We start from the raw sequence: 26,458 nt of genomic DNA, 5'->3' as shown, positions 1-26,458 counted from the left end.
ATGACCTGCTCTAAGGAGGGCTCTCTGGTATGAGGAAGAGTACCACAGCTGAATGGGTGCTTCCTAATTTGCATGGGAGCCAAAGGCCATTGTGGAAAGCATTATATAAAATTGTCATCCTGAGTCATTTTTATTTCCCTTCCACTCTCATTGCATAAGCATAGCCCAGGTATATGTGCTGAAACTTCCTTCTGGCAGACAGGGCCATGCCTGCATTGTAAACCTGCAAAGTTTTCTAGGTGTGGGGCTGGGTGAGACTGTCCCAAACCCCTCTTCTTCTTGGGGACTCAACGTGCACTCTGATTGACCGCTAAATCTCAGCTGGGGATGGGGACTGTGGGGTTTATCTACGTGCTGCTACAGGTTTTTCACCAGCAAAGAGTCCGGAGTGACTTTCAGCCTTTCTTGACTAAACACAACATTGCCACAGCTGGAAATAGAAAAGGCAATGTTCCTCTCACGTAGTTATGCTTTAGCTTCCCCCTTGCAAAACAGGAGCTGGAAATGCTGTCAAGGCCCTGCGGAGGCATTCACCAGCTATAGATCTCAGTGTTCTGGAAGTGCTCAGCTACAGCTGGACCTGGTATGCAAATATTTAAATAGATATCATCTGAATGCAAATACTTTTTTATTCAAAGGCCAGAGGAAGGGAGGAAAGTGCAGTTATCAGTAGGACCAGGTTGGCCCAGTAGATTCGGAGGCATTGGTATGTTCTCTACTGCCCATTGCAACATTTAGACAAAGAGTATCTTAGAAAGGTGCTGCTACAATCTTGCAAAAGTTCTATAATGACTTAATAAATTAAGTAAATGCTTTACTGTACAAGAAAGTTTTGCAGCTAAACAAATCATTGCCCAGGTACCATGTACTGGTTATGCTACTGTTTGCTTCTGCGAGTCATGCAAAAGTAACCAAGCATTGTATGCGGAGGAACCACAGGTAAAGCAAGTAGGAGGGAGATTAATGTGAGAATATGTGTTTGTTAGCAAAATAGGTCAGGGCATGTTGTGTATTTGTGCATTGCTAACATAAGGCTATTCTGTGCAGAGCTTTCCCTGTTCACTTGATGATATAACAAGATTGTCCACTGTAGGTCACCCCCCTGCACCCCCTCCCAGTTTTGAATATGTGCCCTTAACTCCTGCATGCCCACACTGACTCTGGCAGTTCCACACCTATGCCTTTAGAAAGATCTTCTGAGAGTGGTTTTGGTGATAACCTGCCTTCATGCTGCCTTCTTGGCACTCTGGCAGATATGTTGCACAGTCCCACTTTTAGTTCTCAGAGCAAGAAATCCTTACCCATTTATTCTGCCAGCACCACTTTTTCCATATTCAGCTGCCACAGTTGCTATTAGCAGAGCATGCCAGCTTGTTCTTGCTCATTTGCCTCCTCGCCTCAGCTCCTGTCAGTGCTTCCCTGCACTGGCCCAGAGTTCAAATTTCTCTCCCAGCACCTTGCCACCTGCCCTGGGTGGCTCAGCAAGCTTCAAGAGCAGCCATGCTGGTGCATATCAAGGTCCTGTGAAGTTCAGTTTTCATTTCCTGACTCTGACCCTCTCTCCATTAGCCTCCTTCCTTTACTCAGTTCCTGCCATGCCTGTGTCCTCTGCTCTTTACTGCCCTCCACACCTGTATCCGCCTCTGCCTGCTCTCTTCTCCCTTCCAGGGCAAGTGCCTTTCCGCAGGTGTCCCCCGCCTTCTCCAGCAACCCCAGCTCATCATGAACGCAATCACCCATCATGACATTGCACAGCATGAGACTGCATTTTTGTTCCCAGACTTTCCCCGCTGCTCATTCTTGTAAATTTCTCTGATAATCCTGAAGGGATATTCCCATACTTCCTTATATTGCATGCAAAGAGATGAACTCTCCATTTCCTCCCACACCCTCCTCTTCCTCCTTGCACTCCAGCTCCCTGCAGGCCTCCCTCTTCCTCCTCACACTCCAGCTCCCTGCAGTCCTCCCTTGCCCCAGCCACAACACAGGGGCCACCTTCAGACCCTGCTCTCCTGCCTTTCGGCTCCCTTAGCATCAGCCCTGGACTTCTCAAGAACCTTACAGGTGTGACAGAAAAAAATGCAATGGGATGCCAATGGTGGAGAGCAGAGCCCAGATCCTGGTTATCCCACAGTAAATTGGGAATCCTTCTCTTGCATCTGCTGCAGCTTTGGAAAGTGTAAAAGTAAGGGCAAAAGGAAGCCTTGCACCTAGGGATGTGTGAGGGAAGGCTGCATCCTCCCACTGGCTCCAGCACCAGCCTGACCTTTGCAGTCAAGAGCAAAAACCTTTCACCGTCCTCCCCGCCTGCTCTCAGGTTATGGTGCAGCGTGCTCCTCTTGCACAGCTTGGGCTGTGTGGGCTGTTTGACACATAGGTGTGGGTGTCTCAGCTCCCTCAGCAGAGAAAGGTGGAACGGGCAGCCCTGGAGCTGCCTGCTGGTCACCCTGCCAATGGGCTTGGACATCATGAGGGGCCACAGTCCTAACTTGGGGGCCTTAGCTCTTGCTCTCCTCATCCTTTGGCCCTTTGACATTAGGAGGGGGTGCCCTATTGACTACTTGGCATTTTACACACTACAACTGCAGGGCCAGACCAGGGCCAATGGACAGTGTTACCAACCATGCGCCCCACATCCAGCTGGTGGACACCTCTACCTGCCCGCCCCAGAAGGACTCGGCACACCAGAAGGCAGTGAGGCCACCAGCACCTTTAATTAATCCCCAAAAGCGTCAGCCCTGCTGCTGCTGGCTTTGCCTCACAGCTTCAGTTCAGCTGTGGATGAGCAAGATGGTTGGGTGAGGAAAGGAAAAGGTGGAGCCAGGAATGAACCCTCAGGAAAGACACCGTGATCTCCAAGGTAGAGGACAAGTATCATTTGTGACTTGTTTTGATGGAAGATCTTCAGTGATGATGGACTCTGCGCCGGGCAGGGGCCCAGCACATGTCATTTTTCTGCAGAAGCTGAGCAGTGGAAATAATTAAGCATATGGTTGTTCCTGGAAGAAAGAATAGTAGAACAGAGTGCAAGAATGGCACGGAGGACCCTCTCCCTGTAGGAAAGCCCGCTTTTACTTCAAGGGGGTGGAGAAAGGGCTTTTCCAGCATGGCTGTGCTCCCAGCACTGGTGCTTTGCTGGAGAGTGAGAGCTGTGCACAACCCCATGGGGCAAGGGAGCAGGAAAGTCCCATCCCCTCCTGCCAGCCGGGACAGCACACACCGCAGAGACGGCCACTGCACAGCCTGTCCCCATCTCCAGCAAGTGCCTGTCACAGCGCTGGCACCTCTCACCCAACCCATCCCTTCAGACAGCTCTCTGAAGCATGAACATCAGGGCCAAAAAGATCCCTTTAAAAGCTGACACATTTATCAGGCCATAATGTAAGAAGTCGAAGTCCCAACGGGTTGAAACAGAAACTTCTCCCAACACCCCGGAGGTTTGACTGCCCTCCCTCCCCTTGTTCCAGCACTCAGATTTTCCCAGGACCATCTCCTTGTCCAATCTTCCAAACAGGACTTTCCAGTCCCTGTTGGAAGAGAGCTGGGGTTTTCCCCGCTTGCTCCTTTCTGCAGTTTTACCCCTTTATAGCAGCCACGAGCCATGGCACTGGGCACCATCACCTCTCCAGCAGTGGGAGTGCTGCCTGCCTGCCCACCGCCAGCCCCAGGGGCTTCCCTGCTCCAAAGGAACAGGCCTGCACCCCTTTAATTCAAATCCTTTCCCCATCCCAGTTTCAGCTAATTCAGATTCATTTTCCTGCACGTCTTTCAAGGGAAGCTTTTCATGCCTCCAGCTGAAAGCAAAATGTGAGCAAATGTGTGCAAAGTGCTGCAAGAAAGAGCCTTAAAATGCAAATATTTGTAACATGCACGCACCCCATGAAGAGCACACGGCTACAATTACAGTTCAACACTGAACTCGGTTAATTATTACCCCTGGATTTCAGTAGCTTGGAGGAGGGATTTTCCCAAGTCCATACAGCAGATCTCTGTGAGCACTGCTGTTCCACTTCAGCAACCCTCCTTCTTTGCACTGGGGAATGCCCAGGGGTCGAGCAAGATGCAGCACCCCGGGGAGGGGCACTGGCCAGTGTTAAACAAGAGCCCATGGTGTTTGCTCGTGCAGCGTGGGAGGACCTGCGTGGTGTTTTTCCTCTCTGCATGGGAAAAGGACACGCCATGTCTCAGTCAAAGCTCTGCATATGTGCTGAGCTGAGGGCTTAGGGTCGGTGAGGATGGCTGCCTAGCCTGTGCAGCACACAACAAAATCACCCTCTTCTTTCTTTTTTTTCTAAGTAGATGGGTTTCCATTCCAGTGTGAGTCAAGGCTGATGTTTCTGGATTTAATCTAAAAACTTAGAATTGACTCCTAGCAGCAGCTTCTCTAAGACATTTTGCCCCAGTAAACAAACAAGCCCCCCACCAGCAACTGCATACAGCCACCTTGCCCTGGGCTGTGCTGAGCATGGCTTGGGGAAAACCCTCCCGCAGAGGGGGATTCACACCACCCACTCGCCCCGGAGCACACTTGACCTCCACCTCCTCTCAAACAGTCTATGAAATTTCCTGAGCTGTCGTAAAATGTCCCACATCATCTGCCTGTCCATCCACCCCAGACCTCTCCATGCTCCCATCCTTGCAGTCCTGACCCCCAGCAGCAGCAGGCTGAAACACTTGGTGCCAAGCTGCTGTACTACACCACCATGGCAAGGGAAAGCTTGCAAACTGCCATGTCTCCTGCCTTGACAATCACTCTCACAGGACAGAGCTCAAACCTGTGGAAAATTAAATAATTAGGTGGAAACTGGGTTAGCTGGCAGCGGTGTGGGAGGCTGGAAGGCTTTGCCTGCAGTCAGCCAGGTTTAACCAGGTGATCAAACAGCATGAGGGCATGTTCAGCAACTGTGAAATGGCAAGATGGCAGAGGGGGAAATTGCAGCAGTGCCACCAGGGTATGAAAGCTAGGTTAAACACCACTGGCAGCAGACACGGGTCCAGCAGGTCCCCCAGGTCCACTGCTGAGGTTGTCTCATTCCCTTCACAGCCCATGGTAGCACCTTTTACACAGAAATGCTTAAGCTTTCCCCATGGCATCCTCTCCTGTGGTTCCGTCCCAGGGGTAGGGAGGTGAGCAGGTCCAGGAAAGGCTGTGACTTCTGGCCAGAATTTTCTTCTGCCCCTGGGTGATGGCTCACAAAGCCAGTTCCTCTTTTCCACGCAGCTGACTCCCAAGGTGATCCGGTCACCCGCTTCCCTCTGCGAGCCACTCCTGTATCTGAGGGACTTGTGGAGTAAGGACCTGATAACTCTTCATTTCCTTTTTCAGAGAAGTCCAGGCAAAGTAGGAAAGGGAAACGGTGCAGGTTACTTGGCAGCTGGCTTCCTTCCATGAGCAGTTCCAGGCACATGGCAGCAAGACCAAGCCTCCCTAGGCATGGTGCTCTGGGAAGTATCTTCCTAAAAACAGCCATGCTGAGGGGCAGGAGACAAAAGGGACTGAGCTGCATCCATGCACCTCACAAAATCAAAGAAGAGCATCTCAGTAGAGCACATGGCAGCTCTGTGTCACAAGTAGGACCACAGACATTTCTCACAAAGGGGTGTGTGTGCAGAAGGTGTGAGCCCAGCCACACCACAGCATCCAGGGAATGAGTGCAGATATCTCCAAATTTTCTGCTTTGAATTTAAGAACAAGTGGAATAATTCAAAATAGCCATTTTTTTCCATTTTGCAAAGGAAATGTTTTGCTCTGCTCTGTTTCAGTTAGAAACAATGTATTGTTTAAAAAAATAATATGATTAAAATCATATTGAGAACTTCCCAACTGAAACAGATTACTTCTGTAGACTCAGAAAACAAGAATTTATTTCATATTTTTATTACTCATTGGAAACTTCAGGTGTTTGTTTTCTCACTCACCTGAAAAATTTGTTCTCCTAAGATTTTGCAGTTGCGACATAGCAGAATTTCTTCTCCCACTCCTCTCCTGAGTCATGTGAACTGGGCATACCTCCGACCTGGGGATTACCGTGTCATCTCTGAAAAGCCAACCCCCAAATTTGCATCCAATTGCCATCTATATAGTAGCTATTAAACTTCTCGTGCTTGTGTAGGGGCAAGTCTTCAGCTAGCCTTACAGCTGGCAGCCTTCCATCAGGTCTGCTTGGCTGCCTCTTGCCGTCACAACGTCCAACCCTTTCACACGCATTCATCCTATTCCCTTTACCCACTGACTCCATCTTTAGGCTGCTCTAAATATACTGAGAAGAAAACTCCGCTCACAGGAGGGGATATTTTAAAAATTGATCCTAAGGGCACTTCTATGCTGAAAGTTTTGGGGCTTCAAATCAATCCATTGCAAGCGTATGGCTTCTGGCAGGCAAACTGATGCTGATTCTGGCACCAACCTGTGTCCTGCTGCCAGACATTTTGCCCATGACTTAGACCACGTCTGGAGACTGATTCAACCCAAGGTATGAAGCCAATGCACATGACCCAGGGAGTGTTAGGTATTTCCCATGCTGATGCTTTCATTCATCAATAAAGCAAACACAGCTCAGTGTGTCCTCTCTCCAGATACAAGTCCCTTGCATTGTAAGCATGTTTGTCACTTACAAATACCACTGCACATGGCTTCTCAACATCACCATAAGAAAAATGTTATCTCTGTAGCCATTCCCCTTCACTGAGTTTACAGCTGGGCCCTTGAATGCTGTCAATGGAAATGGCATATTGCTTGTACACACGGGATAAAGACAGCTCTGTGTAGCCTTATTAACCATTTTGCTTAATGGCACATGAAGTATCATCTTCATCTCCAGTCCTCAGAGTGTCTGAGTTCTGTCTCTGAGGACAGCAAAGAACTCATTTGGAAGCAGCCCCCTTTTAGGTGGTGGCAAGCCTCCTGCCCGAGCTGGTGTGTGCAGGCGAATGCTGCGTTGAAGAAGCTGCTGCTGCTGCGCAGGGTGCTGGCACGGCACAAGTGATCCTGTCCCTTGGTGTCCCTTACCCCACGTCTGCCCACTGGTACCACAGGGAGACCAACAGCTTTTGCCCCAGGCTGGGTATGATCCTGGCCCAGCACAGAGGTGAAGAAGGATGCAGCACTGCTGGGCCCCATCGCAAAGAGAGCTTTTAAGGATGAGCTAAAAGGCAAGTGTGCCCTAGTGATAGGGCAGACTTTTTAATCACTTTTCATCATCACTTAGCCCAGAGAGCAGTGCTGTGACACATGCAGAGAGGTTGCTCTTTGCTCCTGGTGGCAGCTCGGTCCCTGTCTGGGGCCGGCCATCAGGTACAAGCACTCCTGATGTCAGAGCCTGCGGCTGGAGCAGGAGGGGTCCCCATCCCTGCAGTTTTCCAGCACCTAGCCCTCAAGCCCTATCCTGTTAGCTGTCGGGGTCCTGCTTCAGCAAACCACAGGAGGAAGTCAAAGACGAGATGTGTGAGATCAGTGAATCATGCAGGGCACGGTCCCATTTAACCTCATCAGTCTGCCACTGGTGTGTGGAAATCCAGAGTTCAGGGCATAACTCACCAACAGTGGATGTAAATAGCCATGACAATCAGAAGAAAGCAAGCTTCAAAACGAGTGCCAGCACTGCAGATGTCACCCTTTGAAGGGTTAAAGCAGAAAGGCACCATGTGCTTTCAACCTCCACTGAAGTGAGCTGGAGCTCACCACCTCTGAACTGAGCCTCCAGGAGCTCTTCAGAAAGGAAAGTGCAAGCTGACTCTGAGTGACTGAGCTGCTTTGCATGGTATTTCATTTTACCTTGTTTTATGAAGTGGTGGTGAGAAAAAGAAGCAGTGATGGTAAATGCAAATATCTGCAGGACATCAAGGCCTCAGCAAGGAACCTGCTCAGCTCTGCAGTCCCTGAGCACAGGGATAAGGGAGCTGCATGGTTGTGACTTGCGATTGACATGGATATTGCTGCAATGACTGACCGCTCTCCTGGCTGGGAAGTAAGGCCCTTTATCTCATCAACATCGATTGGGGCTTTTTTTTTTGGCTCCTACTCAGACATTATCGAAATACGTACTGAAGATCGGCTCAGAAGTGAGAGCTCTACACGCATGGCTGCTTTTGGCATTACAAGAAATGTAGAAGAAAGGAAATTATTTGAACTGTGTGCGTGCGTTATGAGCTGCATCAAGCTGCAGATAGGATGATTCTTTTCAGATGTAGTGTGGCAGCTACATTGATGTCTCTCTCTTACTGCTTGCACAGCTGCAATCATACACCTAATGAACTTGCTCTTGCATAAACCCAGAGCATCTCACTTTTGCTAACTGGCAATCTATTGGGCCCTCTGCCCCTGCACAGCACCTCACAGATCTCATGTGCAATGTCACACATTTTTGAGAGTCCCCAGGAGGGGCCTCCATGAGATCTGTGTGCTTCCAGCATCTGCCAACTGGGGCTGCAGATGTCCCAGGAGAAACACTCTTTGCGAGAAGCCAGGACAGAACAGGCTGATCAATAGCAAAAGAATGAGGGAGAGGAAAGGAAATGTTTTTGCTAGCAAACAGCCAGCAATTTAAATTAGGAACTGCAATAACACCAGTGAGCCTGACCGAATGTGGTATTATCCTCCCAAAATACTCAGAGTACAAATGCTGTAAATTCCCAGTGAGGAAAACTGAGGTACAGAGAGTCAGTGTTTTATGCTGCAGCGTAGGAAGGCTCAGCCTGCTCCTTAAAAACATCTAGGACGACGAGAAAGTAAAACATCACCTCTCCTTAAAAGTACTTTCTGGTAACAACAGGCGGCATGGTCTGGCAAGGGCTGGGGCTGGCTCTGTCTCTGCCGCTCACCATGTATGTGACTGGGGCAAAGCCGCCACCACCCCGTGCGGCTCTGCTGCTCCTCGCCTGGGCCGGCTGCACGCGCGCCTTAGGGCACCGCCATCCAGCAGACGTGAAGTCCTGCCGTAGGACATGGAGTCGCAGCCCACACCGGGCTTGTGGCCTGCAGCACCTCTGCCCTGGCTTTGGGCTGTGAGCTCCCCGGGGCAGGGACTGCTTTTAAATAGGTGTTTGTGAGGCTGCCTGGAGAGTACGTACTACCAGTCCCCTCCTCTGCGGAGCCACAGGGAATACGAACTGGTAAAACCAGGACCTACAGTGTTAAAGGAGCTGATGCTTTCAGCTGCAAATGTACCAACTTTGATGTCTGCTGGGACAGCCAAGATTTCGGTTGTCACCTGTGCACCGGGGCCTCCCTCGGGTGCTTTAGGCTCTACTAAATTAGCAGACTCCTGTCAGTGGTGTGCAATAAGGTAAAAGGCTGTGGACTCCAGTACCAGAGCTGCATGGAAATTTAGGACGATTTCTTGCTGGGTGGGGGCCCTGGACGGGTTCCACCTCTGCTCAGCCCTGCTGGCCAACGCACTCTATGCAAATGTCAATCTCTAAACTTTCACACAGGGGACTTTCAAAAGGTTCATGCTCTTCAGAAAAAAATTTATAGGATCAGATTTTCCTATGGCCCCTCAAGTAATTTTATTAATCACTGGGACCATTCTCAAACGTCCTTCAACACTGAGAAATTCCACTTAATCACAGCCTGCCCTGCTACCACCTTCTCAGCACCAGATGGAGAAAGAAATGATGCAGCGAGGACCTTAGTCACACTACCGCTGCTTCAAGGCTGAGCCGGGGAATGGGACATGAATCATCTTTGCCTTTTCTTTCTTTTAAGGGAAATAGAGAAGACAACTGCTACTCTGAGAGTAAAACGTACAGCAGTGATGGGTCTTCCTGTTTCCTTCCCTTCTTGGGTCCCTGCTGCGTGCTCCTTCCCTGCACCTAGCTGTATCTGCTGAAAAAGCCCATCTCTCATGCTGCTCCTTGGAAGTTTGTTTACCACATCACAGCAAGTGCAGAGCCATGCAGAGCAGTTTTCCAGGACCAGCTGGCAAAGTGAATAGCAGGATGTTTTCTAAACAAGGCAGTTCCTCTTACTTGCTGAAGTCTCTCAGTCCAGAGGACTTTTCTGTGTGTACAGATGCATTAGGTAGTGGGATGTGGTGCTGGGAGATAAAAGACCAGCTCCTTGGAAATGCGTAAATGTGGCAATGATAGGCATTGCATTGCCTCCCTTTCACAAGCCTGCCTGTTTGCTGGAGTATACTGAGCACGTCCAGTGCCCAGGACGTGTAGCAAGGACCTGCCTAAGCAAGCAAAGGGGAATGCCAAGGCCAGAGGTGCACCTCCAGCCTCAGGCTGGCCAGCACAGCAGGGAGAAGGACGTGAATCAGGATCAGAATTCATGGCAGAGCTGTGCTGTGAAAAATGCTCTCCGTGGCCTCTGTGTCCTCTCCTTTCATCCGCTTGATCTGAGGCACGCAGAAAGGAGCGAACCCTGGGATAGCACAGGACTCTGCAGACTGTCCCCTTCCTGTAGCAGGATAACTGCGTGAGGCGTGCTCCGAGGCATTGTAATACTGGGTAGCAGAAACCCTCCCTGCGCAGAATGAGAGAGGACGGTGGGAAACAGCTGGAATATTTTGTACCCTCTCTCTTCTACTGGAAAATGCATAACCACAACTCCCCGTGTGTACAAATTGCCCTCAGGAGGGGAATAGATATCTTGCTAGAAGAATCCAGCATTTTTTATCTAGACATGCTTTGAGCAAGGCTTAGGTAACGTTCAGCTAAAGAGCCAGGAGCTGAACTCCATGCTAACGCTCCCTCCACCACTTCAGCCTGCTCCTACCTGACTAAATGCTAAGATCTTCTGGGGCAGGCAGCCCGGCGTGTCAGCCATGGCTCTCTGCCAAAGCAACTGGGAGCTGCAGCCCTTGCGTCTCTAGCCGGCAGCCAGGCACACTATGGTACCTGCCTCTGCAAGCTGCCCGAATGGGCCAGGTCTGACCTTGGGCTCTGCAGCAAGGAAAAGCGTGCGACTTGTTGCAAGCAGGCTGGGTAATGGTTTGCTGCAAAAAACCCCCAGTGCATTGCTAGGGAGAAATCCCAGCAAGCTTCTAGGTTAGGCAGGGGTTGCCCTATTTGTGTTTGGGGTTTCCTGGCCTGAAATAAAGGCACTTGTGCTAAGAGAAGCTGTGTGCGTGCGGTAAGCTCGGCAGGTTGCACTCATGGGATCTCTGGCACATGAGGATCTGCGCAGAACAACCAGGGCACTTTAGCTGCACTTGTGCAATCAAGAGTCCAGGATTTCCAAACACTCGGGTGACTGGTCACAGCTGCTCTTCTGCTGGGGTTGCTTGATATAAGCCAGCCAAAGTCCTCAGCTTCAGCGCAGTCAGAATTTCCAAGGGTGAAAAGTGAGGACATCCAGGGAGGCTGCAGATACGAGGTGAATGGTCTGTTCTTGGCAGATCTCCTCCAGGGAAAAGGTCAGAGGAAGCTTCCCCTGCAGATCGCTCGCCGAGGATGGAGCTGTGCACTGCCCCGTTGGCACTTTCCACGTCCCCACACACATGTGCCAGCAGGCTGTTCGTGTTCCTGGCTGGTCTGAGCCCTGGCTTGGACAGAAATTTGCCAATAATTCAGCAGCCAGGGCTGCACATTGAGCATCTTGTTGTTAATTCTGGTACAGCTTGCTTTTTTTGTTGCCACAAGTTTGCAGCCGTCCAAACTCAAATGACATGTAAAGCTGGGAATCCCCCACCCCCAAACCTTTCTATCACCCGAATAAAGTCACCTTCCTAAACCATGGGCCATCAGCCAAGTTCTGGCTCTTGGCAAGACACCTGTAGGGACATGCTACAGCCACATAGCAATACCAGTGCTCAGAGACAGACACCCACCCTGGCTGCAGAACTACCTGCAAGGAAACACAGCTTCCAGGGTTTGCTTTTGCTATTTTGATCCCAATGCCCTCTTTCTCCCAGCCTGCTACCACCCTGGAGCTGCCAGCCATGGCCAGTCCTGGCTTCAGACAGCCAGCAGCCTGCTCACACAAGCTTCTGTGCAGAGTAGGTTCATCAGTTCACTCAACTCTTGTGCTTTCTTTGATTAGATTTAGCAGCTTGAAGGGGATAAACAAGCCTGTTCCTAGAAGCTTTGCCGCAGGAAAAGCTTTTTGGCAACCTCAATTGGCCACCAGAGACAACTCGGCAGGAATGCAGTGCCAAAAGTTACAAGAGCAGGGAAGCCCCCGGCAGACAATTTTGCAACAACAACCTGAGCATCCAGGACATCATGACAGCTTCCAGGGTCGCCCTTCTCGATCAGCCCCAGCATGTCTTCTGGCAGGCACTGCAGTAGCTGCACGTGCTTGCCGAGCGCTTGCGCAACGTGAGAATCAAAGCTGGGCTTGGGGCAATCTGAGCTCATGTTTTCTTACACTTCTACTGCAAAACAGAGGCCTCGTCCTCAGAGTTGAGCAAACCCATAATTTATTCTGGGGATGGTCAGCCTTGGGCGCATGCAGAGCCACTGAGGGAGTTGCTCATGTTGCTTGCTACACTGCAATTTATTTGCTAGCTAGGCTATTTCAAGCTGTGTCAGGGAGACTGGGTTACATGAAGAAAACAGCTTGTTGAGCAACAGGCTGAGTTTGAGACTTAATAAGGCCACCGCAACACCCAACCCAGAGGTCTTTCCAGTCCGGTGTGTTGTCTTCAGCCATGATCAGTGCTGGAAATGCTGGGGTATAACCTTGGCATCCTTGGGCTCCTAGGCAACTAGTAGTGCAAACTGATGCAGGGACATACTTCTGCCCATGTCAGTGACTATCTTTATGCAGCAGCAGAAGAATTAAGAGGAGTATAATCCGATCCCAGCTGGAGCTGATGCAGCAGTGCTTACAGAAGTGTCATTCTGAAGTGCCACAGAAATACAGCATCTCTTATGCCCCAGCTTCAGGAAGAACTACTTGATCACCAGTAGCATAGCGGAAGTCAGCACTTGGGCATGGATCCCAGAAGAGATTTAAAATCCTAAATCACGATGCTGGTAGGCTGTGAAAGCCTGTATCCAAAGCCACCATCTGGAAAGCCTGTGCTCAGCAGCTCCCTACTTCCTGCAGCGTGTACAACTCACTAGTGACTTCTCTCTGCTTGCCTTGAAATCCCCAGGCAGCTGGGGCTCTGCAGGGGTGGGTGCCTCACCCGAGGACCCTTCAATGGACATTGCACGCACCCTCCTGGGAAGAGGGACTGCTAGATATATCCTCCCTCATGACCAAGCAACCTAATCCTACAGTCAGCCCCATCTTCCATCTCTGCTCCTGACCCTACACTACCACCCTGAATCCCTGGTATTAGGGAAGGAGAGGACACAGTGTGTCCCCTCTTCTCACTCTCTCTCCTGCCCAGGGGTTGGGGCTCCTTCCATGCAAATGTTCCCAGCTGTCCTCAGACAGAGGGGCAAGAAAACTATTTTGTGGGTAAGTGCCCTAGCTGGAAGTTTATTACATTCACCTGGGAGACTGTTAGCTTTGGCATATTTCAGGGGGAAAAGAGAAAAACTGTGAAAGAGCAGCAGTGTTCACACCAGACCCTAGGAAAGAGCCAGCCACAGCTGGGTTGAAAGACTGGGAGTTAAGAGAGGCAGATCATCAGGCAGACCCTGTGCTTAGTGTTTCCAGCTGACTAGTGGCTCCATTTAGCACAGTGCTGGTTTGCTGTTTGCAGTCCGTCATGGAGGAGCACATAACCAGGGCTTGCTTCAGCCCCAGCTGTGCTGGTAGAAGAACTGGTGACCCTGGTCTGCCCAGCCACTGCAGTACCTGCGTTGCAGCTGGCAGAGAAGATTGCATGAGCTTTCCCCTAGTTCAGTTCAGACAGAACCAGCCAGGGTGGCTTAGGCAAGTTTATTAACGTATACAATTTTGCCTGAAGCAAACAGAGGGAACTGCACTCTAATTACTCCACCAGCCACCTGAGGGGAACAACCTCCAGTGGGAGGGATAGGTGAGAGCAGAGAGACCAAAAACCTCTTCCAAAGCTGGGTCTGGGAGAAGGAAAGTCCTTGTGGCCCAGTGCATGTGGGAAACCCCTCCTAGAAATCTACCAAATTACCAGGGTGGGCAGCAGCAGCATCCCTTCCTAGCAGCAGTCAAAGAGGCTTTCACTGAGCTCAGAGGAGTGCAAAGGTGAAGTTTGTGCACTTTCTGTATAAAAAGACAGAGACGGCCCTGAAAGCTTATCATGGGAATGAGCAGGAGAAGCTGGTAGGACTGCCTGTAAATGCCTGGAAGCACAGAGCAGGTCAGAGGTAGGAGAGGGCCTCCTCAAGGGAGCAGCCAAGGCCAGGAGGACACCAGGGAAATGGATGTCAGACACGCTGGGAGATGGGGCTGCCATGAGAAACTGCCAGGCAAAATGGCAACTTGCACAACTAAGTGTCTGCTGTATTGAAATTGAGAAAATAGAGAAAACTGGGAGGTGAGTCCACTAGCTCTCAGTGCTTCACCATGGTGACTGGTGGCATCAGTCTCCAGCCTCTGCAGCCCTCCGGGCCACCGTGCAGCAGAGAGGAGAGGAGACAAGCGTCACGGCTCTCCCAGTATGCAGGTGTTGCCTTTGCTCACGTATGAGGGCTCACCTTGAAAACAAGCCTGGCACCATGTAGATGGGCCATGAGTTCCATGTCTGGCCATCAAGTGGAGGAGCTGGAGTCCTTCTCACCTGCAGGGACACTGGGGAGGCTGCGGTGAGGTGCTGGAAAGGATGCCAGCTGCTCGATGGAAATGTAAACAGTTAAACCCACTGCTTTCACCTTGGGAAATTCCAGATTCCTTCCACAAATGAAATGTTCTTTTGCAAACTTGTTTTGGTGGAGTTCCTGCCTACACCCAGGCTGTATAAACAATACCAGTGCTGAAAGTAAGTGTATCTGTACTGTGCTATATGCAGGACTCCCTTCGCTTCTTGTGTTAATCATGGTGTGACGGCCACCCTCCAGTGCCTCACTAACATGCTCAGTTAAATCTGATCTCTTTGAACATCTGCAATGTGAGTGGCACGTGCCATCACATGTGCTAGTCCTCTGAGAGATGGCTGAACATCTCCCAAATCACCTACTGACAGATAGGTGTCTTGGTGACTCAGCTCTCATGACCTTCCACCCCAATTAGCTAAGCCAGCTAGGCACATGTTTGAGCTGATCCACCTTCTCTACTTCATGGATGCTTTATGTTGTAGCTGAGCTGTCAGTGCTCTTCTTTCTTCCATTTCCTTAGAAGGCAGAGAGCTACAGGGTGGATTTGCCTTGAAGCCACCGTAACTGATGATGTGCTGCACTGAGCACGGGCACTGCAGGAGAGAACTGTGAAAGGGAAGATCTGAACCCTGAAGTGGGAGGGGATGTGCCTTTGGAGGAGCAAAAGGCAGATGCCAGTGTGGAATTGCCTTGGGGCAGCCAGACAAAGCCTGGCTGGGATGGTAACTATATGACATTACCCACAACTTCTGTGAGAGCCCAGGAAGACTGCTCAGCAAAGGCCAAGTTTGGGGGCAGAAACACAGAAACTTGCAGAACCTCTGAGCAATGGGGGAAGGCAATTTTCAGGCAGCCGAAGCAGATCAGGGCAGAGAGATACAGATGAACACATTGCCTAAAATCGCTATCCACAAAGCAAAATTACCCCTGGATCAAGCCGATGCAATTTCTAGCTGGATGTACTGGATTTCAGTGCAAATGGGTGTGCCACACAGATGCTTTTCTATTAGTATTTTTGCTCAGACAGTGGAGTGTTTCCTGTGGTAACATGCAAAGACAAACTCTTGTTCTCAGGTTTGGAAGGAAGATGTTTTTCCATGGCCCCCCAGGGGGAGTCCCTGACAGGACACGCTGTGGAGACGGCAGGGCTTTCTGGTGGGCTCAGGAGCAGCCAGCAGGATCATCTTTCTGTTCTTATGCTCTTTTCTTTCCTTAGGGGTGCTGGGCTGCCACAGAAGCAGGGGAGAGGCTGCTGTCGCGGCTCCCATGGCAGGCTGCAGTAGCGGAGCCATGCCAGCGCCAGCACCAAGCCACCCGTTTGGCCTGGACTGTGGTTTTCTGGGGAATCACCCAGACCAAAGCAAACAGCGCACACCTGACAGGTCTTATTAAAGTGTTTCTCACTTCCCTAACACCGGCAGGCAGTGTCCTCCGCCGCTCTCCAGTCTGAGCTGGGACTAAGCCGCCTGGCTGCGGCAGGGATGCTCCCATGGCTCCCCACACAGAGGTGTCTCCAGGCAGGTGGAGGCACAATCCAACACAGCACAATAAGGCACATAAGGTGCCTTAAGCCATTTTCTGGTTAATGCCCGTTTCCCTAGGATTCTTCTCAGCCACACACTGACTGGAAGGTCAGTCATGGTCAGTTGTGTTCCCCACTGTATTCCCCATCCTAGTCCCCTTGACATACCCCCATTTAATGCCCCTGTAGCACACTGCTGCTCCGAAACACTGCGGAAGCAGAAGTTTTGTTCCACGAGTTGAGACACCTTCCCCTAATCCATGTGTCACTTGGGGTCTCCCCCACTCCTGCTGATCATTTGGCCTGGAGGAGGAAGTGCTTGAGGACATTTCTAGCAAGCCTGCAGGACTGAGCAGAAAACACACACATCTAAAAGTCAGATTGATTAGTCAGGAAAAAAGGATGAAAACCAAGCCCACAGGAACTGCGGGATGGACATGCCACAACCCTTATGAGAAAAAAAGGCACACTCCTCCCATTTTTTCAGCCAGATTTGCCTTGCAGCTGAACACAGCAAGAGACCTACACGGTGCCTGAACATATCCCTGGGCATATTTTCCCTCCCTTCCTTTTTTCCATGTTTTTTTGTTTGGTTGTCTTTTTCTTTTTTCTTCTTCTTCTGCTTGGCGTGTGTGGCTACAGCTGCTTTAGGAGGAAAGCATTGCTCTAGCCTCAGCATCCACTGGTTCAGCTTACTCAGCTTCTCCTCAGGGGGATTTCTAGAGGAAGGTAATCAGCACTGTGGCTAAACCAGCTTCCCTTCAGCAGTCGGTAAATAATCCCTGACCTCCAGAAGAGCAGCAAATGCACTTCACCAGGGTGAACTGTTTCACACAGTCCATGGCAATGCCTGGTCCCTGTCCTGCTGATAGCAGGGGGAGGAGAATCAAGGGTTGCAGTCTGATGTGTTCATAGCCCCCAACTCTCCAGACCCTGTTACTGACTAACCAAGCTTGAGGGATTTGAAGGGATTTTCCTCTTTGTGAAAAATATATTTCTACTAAAGTTTAACACTCTGTTCGTGCTGGTTGTACAGCATCTCTTCTCCCCTGTTTGTGTGCTAAGTCTGTTTTCCCTTGCTCCTTATCTGCTTAAAATCAGGAACATTTTGGCCAAACAGAGACAGAAAGTTTGTGTTTTTTTAAAAGTTGCCTGTACCTGGAGGCACTGCCCATTCCTCTGGCAAAATGGTTGAGTGTAAGAGGAGGATCCCTCCCTCCTCCTCCTACCAGAAGGGTCTCTCAGGAAGGTGAGTCTGCAGAGACTGTCATGAATGGAGCAGCACCCAGTGCTCGCTCTGGCTGGGATGATGGCATGCTCTTGCCTTTCCTTGCTGGTGTGGTTGTGTAATGACAAAGCCATGGCGTTTTAGGAAGAAGAAAAGAGGAAGGAAACTGTGCAAGACAGGGGTTTCCCAGACTGTGACACTGTCTTTATATATGGTACTTTTGAATGGAGGAGAAGTCTGGGAACAGGGAAACCAGGAGGGGTTTTTGGTACCTTTACTTCTCCTTGCTGAGCCAGTAACTCAGATCCCAGTTGAAGCTGTGGTGGTTTCCCCACCCCAGGCAGCCCACGGCAATCACCTGGCAGGCCCATGCAAACCAGGCAGGACACTGTAAGCTGAGAGGTGCACACGAAGCGCACAAACGACCTCCTGCCTCGTTTACTCATGGACATGCTGACACTACGAAATGCTGCTGGCAGGGCTATGAGTGATGCGTGACCCCGGGGAAGGTGGGACTGACCCATGAGCTCCATCCGCACCTGCACCCTGCCAGCCTGCAGTGGGTCCCCAGCAGCGAGCATCCCACCCACCAGTCCTTCCCATCATCTCCTGTCCTACGGCGCCACAGGGCAGCTGGGATTGTTGAGTGCCCTTCTGTCCCTTGTCCCTGCAAGGGGATGGGAGTGTGTCCCACTCCATGGCACAGAGCGGAGTGCAGGGTGGGGTGCATATCTGCAGGGGCACAGATAGCCCACACCATCCCCACACAGCCTGCAAAACTTCACCACTCACACCCTCTGACTCTAATCTGCCTTTTAATTTGGTCCCAGCAGGCCTTTTTACAAGGCTTGTTGAGGAGGCCAACCCCCAAATTTAAGCACTCATCTCAGATGCAGGAGCTAACTCAGCAGGGAATTTTGCTGTGAAGCCATTATCTGTAGTATTTCAAACACAGTTAGGTTTGACCTACAATCTCTAGGTGGAAAGATGTCACTGCCCATCTGACCACAAGAGATAAAAGCGTAAACCAGACCGCTCAAGTCCTAGCAGATGAAGACCCATTATTAGCTGTTTGTCCAAAAAAAAAAAAAAAAAAAAAAAAAAAAAGAGGAAAAAAAAGTGAAAACAGAAAACCCACACTGCCCCAGCTGCAGAGGCCATGATACCTCTCTGCACTGAGCAGATACCGTTCGGCTTAGCTGCAGGAGATTCAAAGGCACTAGCAGAGAAAAACTTCAGAGGGGGAAGGACTCTGAAGATGCCGTGCACATTCATGAAGACTTCTACTTTATTTACAGGATCTGCAATCAAGATCTGTCCTGGGACTGTTGGATGTTTGGCCGTACTGTTGCCGTGCAATTAGCGAGCGTGGGAATTCCCTCCAGGGTGGAGCCCTGTGCTGTAGGTGTGGTACCAACAAACGCAAGCACAGGTTTTTGCTGCTTCTTTCAGGGTGGGCCTCGGAGCCGCTGAGGGTGGGGAAAATTGCCTTGAAATTTTGCTGCTGTTTACAGTTTTGTAGAGGAGTAATTAACTGCTAAGTGTATGGAAGTTGGAGGGGCAAGCGCCGATTTGACATATTTTAAACTGTCCTTATCCTGGTGTTTTATAACTTATTTCCTGCAGAATTTGTCATTTGTGTCTCCAAAAACGAACACCGATCCCTTCTCTCAAATCAAAAAGTATGCCTTTGATCTGGGCGTAAGAGGTTTTAAAGACACCTGAAAATGAGAGCAGTTTCTAGAAGTTGGTCGGTTTGCATGAGACAATCATGCTAATCATGTTAAATCATGCTAATCATGTTAAAAATGGTTGGAATAATCATAATTTACGATTAAGAGGAAGAAAAGAGGAATGATGGTAACAGGGGCAGAGGGCTCCTCTGAAGCCACCTGCGGCATAGTGCTGCAGCCGTACGGGAGCTAACCACCATGCCCCGTAGAACCGCCTGCAGCAGGGTGAGCAGGCAGCGCTCAAAGCCTGGTGGAGACTGCCTGTCCTGTTGCTATCAGTGGCGAGACTGCACCACATGAGGATGTTTTTAATCAAAATTTTAAAGCGCAGATCCAGCAGAAACAAGCCAAGCAGGTTCTGCTGCAACTATATTTAATCGCTGTTCTGAATCCTCTCCCACAGCCCGTGGCACAAGGCTCGTGAGAGCACAGCGGTGCTTGGGCTGGCTTCCTTTCTAGCTTGGCTATCCTCACATGACCCTGCTTACTGAGGACAACGCTGTTTTCTTTCCCAGCTCCAAAAAATCAATGGATGTACAAAACCAAGTGCCCAGATTTTGTTCACAGTTATTGCGAATACTCAAGTTGTGTTAAATGAGTATCTTTCAGCATAGAAGTACTTCAAGATTTTCAATTTATTTTATTTATTTATTTTCAACAGACCTTCCAAAGGCAAATCAGAGGCAGAACATGGGAGAGCAGGCAACAACATACTAGCCAGCACAGCTAACCTGTCTCAGCAGCTCCACGGTATTTGTCAAGAGCAGAGGGAGGGAGCTCAAGCCTTTCACCAGCAGGAACTATTCCAGGCAGTAACCGCAACTTTTAAATCCAGCTCTTTCAACCACCCGTTTTACGCAAAACTGAAAGAAGCATATGCATGAAGAGTTCACACGCTTTGTATGGGTGTGAATGAGTAGGTACCTGCAGAGTGGACTGAAGTACCTTCTGGAGGATTGTACTTTTACTGCTGGAGAGTGTCATGAGCTAGCGATGTGTGTGAAGTTGGCAAAGAGCAATTGTTTATTCTCCTAGGTAACTCAAACTCAAAATGGTTTAAAATACCAACACAATATAACCATGGCAACCCACAGTATGTGGCACAACCAAATTGAGGGGTGCGCTTTTTGCACTCTGACAGGATGATGAAACGTCAGCCTGTGCTAAATTGGGCCCTACCCTCCCTGTTTCTACAAGATCTTATCCTCTCCCTTTTATAAACACTGGAGCTCATGCAACTGTGTGGTGAGCTGGTGAGCTGGTGAGCTGAGCCCGACAAAAGTTAATCCTGCAGTGGAGAAGTGACAAGTACTGGCCCGGATGGACTCCGTGAACTGGGTCAGCTTGCAATCACATGGGTGCCATTGCTGGCACAAGGGTTGTCATGGGACTGCACAGCAACTGAAGGCAGTCAGTTCCAGCTTAAATCTGGTAAAGATGCTGTAGACCCATGCCCTTCCCTTGATTATCTGCATCTGAAATAAAGGCTGTAACCTCACTTCGCAAATATGTGCTTCATCAACAGAAGCAGTTTCTCAATCATCCTCCTGCTGAATGCATTGCATGTGCTTTTGCCTGTCAATAGGTCTAGCATCAGAGAGCAGAAAAATCCATTTTATCCTCTTTTCTCTATTAATAACTAAATCCCCCTCTTAAAATCAAAGGGGGAAGGACCTTTGCTACTTTATTCCTGTCATATAGACCACTTGTAATGCTACCTATCACTAATACTTTTTGTTATCTTCCTTTTCTGGACAACCTTGTGCCCTTTTTCAGATTATCAGAACTCTCACCTGGATGCCAGGACATTCACAACATATGGGGTTCCCCCCGCCAGCCTCCAGACTTATTTTGCCGTCCATCTCTGTAACTCTTGCCTTTGAACTTACGGACCATTACTGCACTTGAGGCAGATGTTCCCCACTGAACTACCTATATGAGACCTCAGGTCTGTTTCCTGCGTTGGAGTGAGAAAGTTGTAGGTGTTAGTGCAAGGTACTCGAAGTAGGAAAAAAAGTTTAAAAAAAGTTACTTCCTGGTGAGTACTGTTGTCACCCAAGGGATATAACTATGCACTTACAAAGCTAATTTTACACTATTCTATACTGTATTTACTTGATTTGTTGCTAGGTAAGAGAGGTTGGTAATGGAAACTTATCCTGGAGATAAGAACAGGGAATATCGTTGCCCGATCTCCTAGCAGGTATTCAACAAACATCTCATGCACGCAGACACCCACAAGGCAGAGCAGCTGGGAGCTATAGGCTGAGAAATCCACTGGAGACTGAGGGTTCAGGCAACTTGCCACTACCTTGTGGCAAGTCAGGCAGCCTTCCTGGATATCACTGAAAATCCTCCTTTCTCTCCCATCCCTTCTGCTAACAGCCTTGAAAGCAACCCTCCAGCCTTCTCACAGGGACATCCTGTTACCTTTGGGGGTAGTGAGTAACTAAGCTAACCTGGTAGCCTATTTTCAAGGTTCACCACATCCTTAGGTGAGAAAAGTTCTTTTCTGTCAGCCAGGCATTTCCAAATACTGTTAACTGAAACTAGGCTAACATTCAATGCAAATAAATGCCTTCACAACACCCTGAAGGTATGCACAGCTACAAGCGGTTTAAGGGATGCAGATGGAAAGGGAACGAAAAAACAAAAACCACGCTGCCTATCCCACTTGTGCTAAAGCCCAGTCCCAGGGAGCTGTCCCCTTTGGCAGCCAACTTGCTGTACGTTTTCTTGACACCTTGTTGGAAGTTCTACCTTCCTGAACACCCTAAGGCTGCACCGCCCAGACCGACCCCCTGCCTGGCTGGCCATGCCAACCTCCAGTTAGATTCCAGAAAGGAGGCTTCGACAGGTTCAGAGAACTGATAACCCCCCTCTCCCCGAGGAAAAAGAGTTGCTTACAAGGCAGGATTTGGACTGCCGCTCCTACCAGATGCACCACTAGTTTAACTGGACCCTGCTTACGGATCCTGTCCTGCGCTGCCCCCGTGCTGGTAGTACTATTGCAGGACCAGGATCATGATTAAACCAGTGTCCAAACTGAGTTCACGCTACTTCTCAGGATGGCTTTTCTAATTTATTTGTATTTTTTTAAAAAACATAGACTCGTTTCCAAATCGGGTTCCGTGGGTAGCCCTGGAAATGTCTGGGCTACACAACGGGTACAGGAGCAGAGGAACTGGGGAGGAGCAGCTGCAACAGCAACATCCCCAAAGAATCTTACTTCAGACTAGACCCTGGCTAGTCAAGGGGTGGTCTTGATGCTGCTCAAATGAAGGCTTGTGTCACCTGCTGACAGAGGCAAATACCCCTTTGGTGCACCAGGTAGGTGTCATCATATAGGTTTAACTCAAAGAGTAGTCAGGAGGATAATGAGCTATGGCTACTCCTGTTCCTTTGGTGATGCACGCTGTGGTTTCCACGGCAGCTTAAACCAGAGGCAGTGCAATCCCATTTCCCTCTTCTCTCCTTTACACCAGCACTACAGCTGATTTGATCCTACAGTGAGCCAATTCAGGTCACTAATCCAATAGAGAACTGAACAAAACAGAACAAAACAATGTTTGCCATCAGTTTACTAAACAGAACAGCTCATTACAAATATAAATGAGCACCAGTGCTGGCTGAAGGAAGAGGGTGGACAAAGCTGGGACCAAAACAGGGAGGAGGACGAGTGTACCTGCAAACATCACAGCAACATCAGATGTCACCCAAGGGAATTCCCACATCTCACCACGCAATCCCAGCCATGCATATTCATGACATGTTTCTCCACCCACAACTACCAAGTTTGACTCTCTAACTTGACAGAGGGTTGCTTTCTAGTCCAAGGAATCCCATAAAGAATTAAATATCTTATGTTCACAACTCTCTACGCCAGTAGGTGTCAAAAGAGGCAGTTTTCTGGGAGAGAAAACAAACAGATATAATTTGCTGGCAAAAAAAAAATCACAGCTTGGCTTCTATGTACTAATCTGCACCGCACTGTATGCTGCTAAAGCCTTAGCTAGGAAACTTCACTCCAGAGGCTTGTGGTTCAACATATATTATATCAGCTAAGCCACAGTGAGTTGCAGAGCAAGGCCGCATAGTGCATCTGCAGCACCAGGAAGCTCAGCTGCAGCTGACAGGTTCTAAAAAGGACTGGGAGAAAAACGCTAACCCAAAAAATGGAAACACATGCTTCTCTGTAGATGACTCAATTCTGCCAAAAGCAGTTAGCTGAATTTTGACTTAGTGATATGCTGTGTCCATTTATTCACCAGGTTTACAGTCAAGTACATTACAGTTCCCATATTTAACATTGTACCACAGAATTTTCATAGACGATGGTGACACAGGTAAGACTACCACTAGAAAAAAGATTACTATGCTGAGAAAAGCTTGGTGAACAGCAGCAAATACTGCTATTAACTGAGAGCTTTGACAGTCATTTAAGAAATGCAGGTTTATCTGTACAGGCATAGTACAAAGGACAGGAGAAAGTGTTGTTTGGGGTTTTAAAAATGTGAGAATCATGATAAACAAACAAAATCCAGACTCTATTTTAAGCAGCTTTGCATAAGCATGTGATGATCCTTGTTTTAGTTCGGGCATGAGAGGTTTAACTTCAGTGTTCCAACAGATCCTGAACTACAGGATGTCTTGCATTGTTTCCAAATAGTTTAGGTTACAGCAAAACAAGAGGACAGAACAAATTGTTACTAGCAAGAACTGGCTGGAACAAGCTACGACAATTTAAGAACTTCCCTTATGAAAAAAACTCACTGATTACAAAATGAAAAGCAATGCCCCTACTGTTACTACCCTGGTGGTGTAGGGTTTTTTCTAGAAAAAAGCATGAATACCATCACGGATATGCTTCACAAAACTTGATCTCATGAGCCAGCAAGGCTGCTGTTTTGCAAAACTCAAACCAGCAGGCTTTGCTTCTGTGTCAGGGCAAAAAGAAGTAATGGGAAAATTATTCCTTTTTTTTTTTCCTTCAGATGCCAGCAAGCTACAGATCTAGTTCTTTCATCTTACTTCCAAGAATTTGCACTGAACAAAAATATTTATTTGAAACACCTGGACATTGGCTTAATGAGAAACAGGACACAAAAGGCAGGGAAGAATGCAGCTTATTATTCCACGTCATTAAAACTGCTGTAAAATATCTACACGTACTCATTCCACCTAAACTTCCCGTCTACCCCTCTGTGCTTAGACCGTCATCACTGGAGGCTTTACAGTGAAAAGGCATGGTCTACCTTTGTGCATTACAAGTTGATTCAGTACCACACATTGCACTTCAGTATCTAAAATCCTAGAGAGGTTCATTACTGCATCTTGTTTCCAGAATGAATACACAGGCAGCTCGTGATGACCCACAGACCATTTATGTTAAGATACCCTATTAAGCTATTTCTGTCTGTAAGACATGCCGTTACTGCTTCTGGGGCTCCCGTGGGGAGGCGGTTGCTCATAAGAAATCCAGATGCTTTTCTCAGAGTCCAATAAATACTGACTTACCTAAGCTGACTGCATGTACTTGGCATTTGCATCCTTACACTCTACACCACAAATAGAGCACTGGGAATGTAACATGGACAGTTGCAAGGCTGTGTAGAGCCAACCCAAGTTTAGCACAGCTAACACTGATCTGCATCTAATATGCAAATAAGACTTGCAAATATTCCTGCGTAACTACTCAAACATTCACACTGTAACTGCATCTACCAGAGCTTTCAGCACTGGCACAACAAACCACAAATACATGGAGCGAGCCCAAGTCTGGTATCACTCTTGATAAGCTCTACCCAAACCAGAAGTCTTAGGATCATATCACACATACTCTATTGTTTCTCTACAGGTGCCAGGTTTGGAACAGCAGGTGATACCAGGTACAGTTCCACACTAGCCATGGCCAATAGCTTGGTTGCAGGTGCTGTCTGCTCCAGGGTGTGAGGAATGTGATCACGTGTATGTGTAATACATGGGGTTTTCCCATTAGGTCAGGTATCCCCATCTGCAGACCTGCCTTATCTTAAACAACAAAAAGCTTTGACTAAAACAGAAAAATCCCCATCATTAGTGTGGAAGGAGACCCATGAATTTTCACTACAGGACAAAGTACTAGCAAAAATTACATTTCAGTTGGTACATTTTTAACTTTGCTTATTAAAAAAAAAGATGCAACATTCCCAGCTAATATATTGTAGACAGCTTATTTCACCATCTCCGAACCCAAGATGCGATGCTCTGCGTTGCAAAAGTGTAAGGTATGAACAAACACCCATTGCTCTCAGAACCACCACCTGAATTATACAATCACATACAAGCTCCAGAATTTAGAACTAAAGGTGTTGCAAGGAGTTTTAATACTATGCAAATGTGCTCTAGTCACATGGCTCCCCAACAGTCACCTTCCTTTTAATTTTTGTTCAAGAAGTCATTACTGAAGTTCTACATACACAATTGAAGCTGATCAAGAACAAAGTATCAGTGGATGACGTTTTATGGCAGAGTAAATGATGACTTAAGTCTACTGAAATTCCAGGTTGCTATACAACTGGAGTATTAGGAAGAAAGGTCCTAGGAAGTTTCAGAAACTCAGCTGTCACTTGGAACGACACAGACTTTTCCAAATGTGCAATTAGTATTTGTTCTGCCAATTGTTGCAGAAAACCACACAGGATTCTCAGATAACCAACCCCAAACCAGAAGCAAGGGTGGCTTCATCTTAGCATCTCTACTACACTGTGTGACATGAGGGAAGCTGAAATTTGGAGGCACTAATGGAAATTCAGGAAGCTTTGTGAAGTTGACAATTCACAGTACATTTGAATCTCCTCAACCCAGTTATCCCATAAGGTTGGCATTATCTTTTATTAAAACCACCAGTCATGAATTGCATCTCTTTTACTACAATGAACTTGAAAAGTACACATTCAAGGGGCTTTAACCGTAAAGCAAAAAGAAAAAAATTAAGCAATCCCAGTTTCTGATGACTTACAAGGCCTTCCCCAAAGGTCTCAAAAAACAAAAAAAAAAATCAACGAGAATTTTGGAGTAATTCAGTCAATATAGGAAGAGCACAGCAGAGGAATGAAGGCAAGGAGTTAAGTTGTATTAGCTTGGCATTCTTCCAAGACGACTCTCATGTCTACCCAACAGCTAGAAATGCCTGGTAATGTTCCCTTTTCCCCTCAGTGTCTCTTCCTCCTTCACAACCTCATAGTCTCCCTTTTTGCTGCTGAGGCTGAAACCTCAACTGCAGCAAAACAAAAGTGCTTTTTACTTCACCTTGACTCAAGTTTTTGCAGTCTTCTCTCTTCTCCTAACACAGAACCT

Source organism: Phalacrocorax aristotelis, chromosome 9 (genome assembly GCF_949628215.1).
Source record: "Phalacrocorax aristotelis chromosome 9, bGulAri2.1, whole genome shotgun sequence".
Taxonomy (NCBI): Eukaryota; Metazoa; Chordata; class Aves; order Suliformes; family Phalacrocoracidae; genus Phalacrocorax; species Phalacrocorax aristotelis.
The sequence above is the reverse complement of the archived record's forward strand: the minus strand, read 5'-3'. Positions refer to the sequence as shown.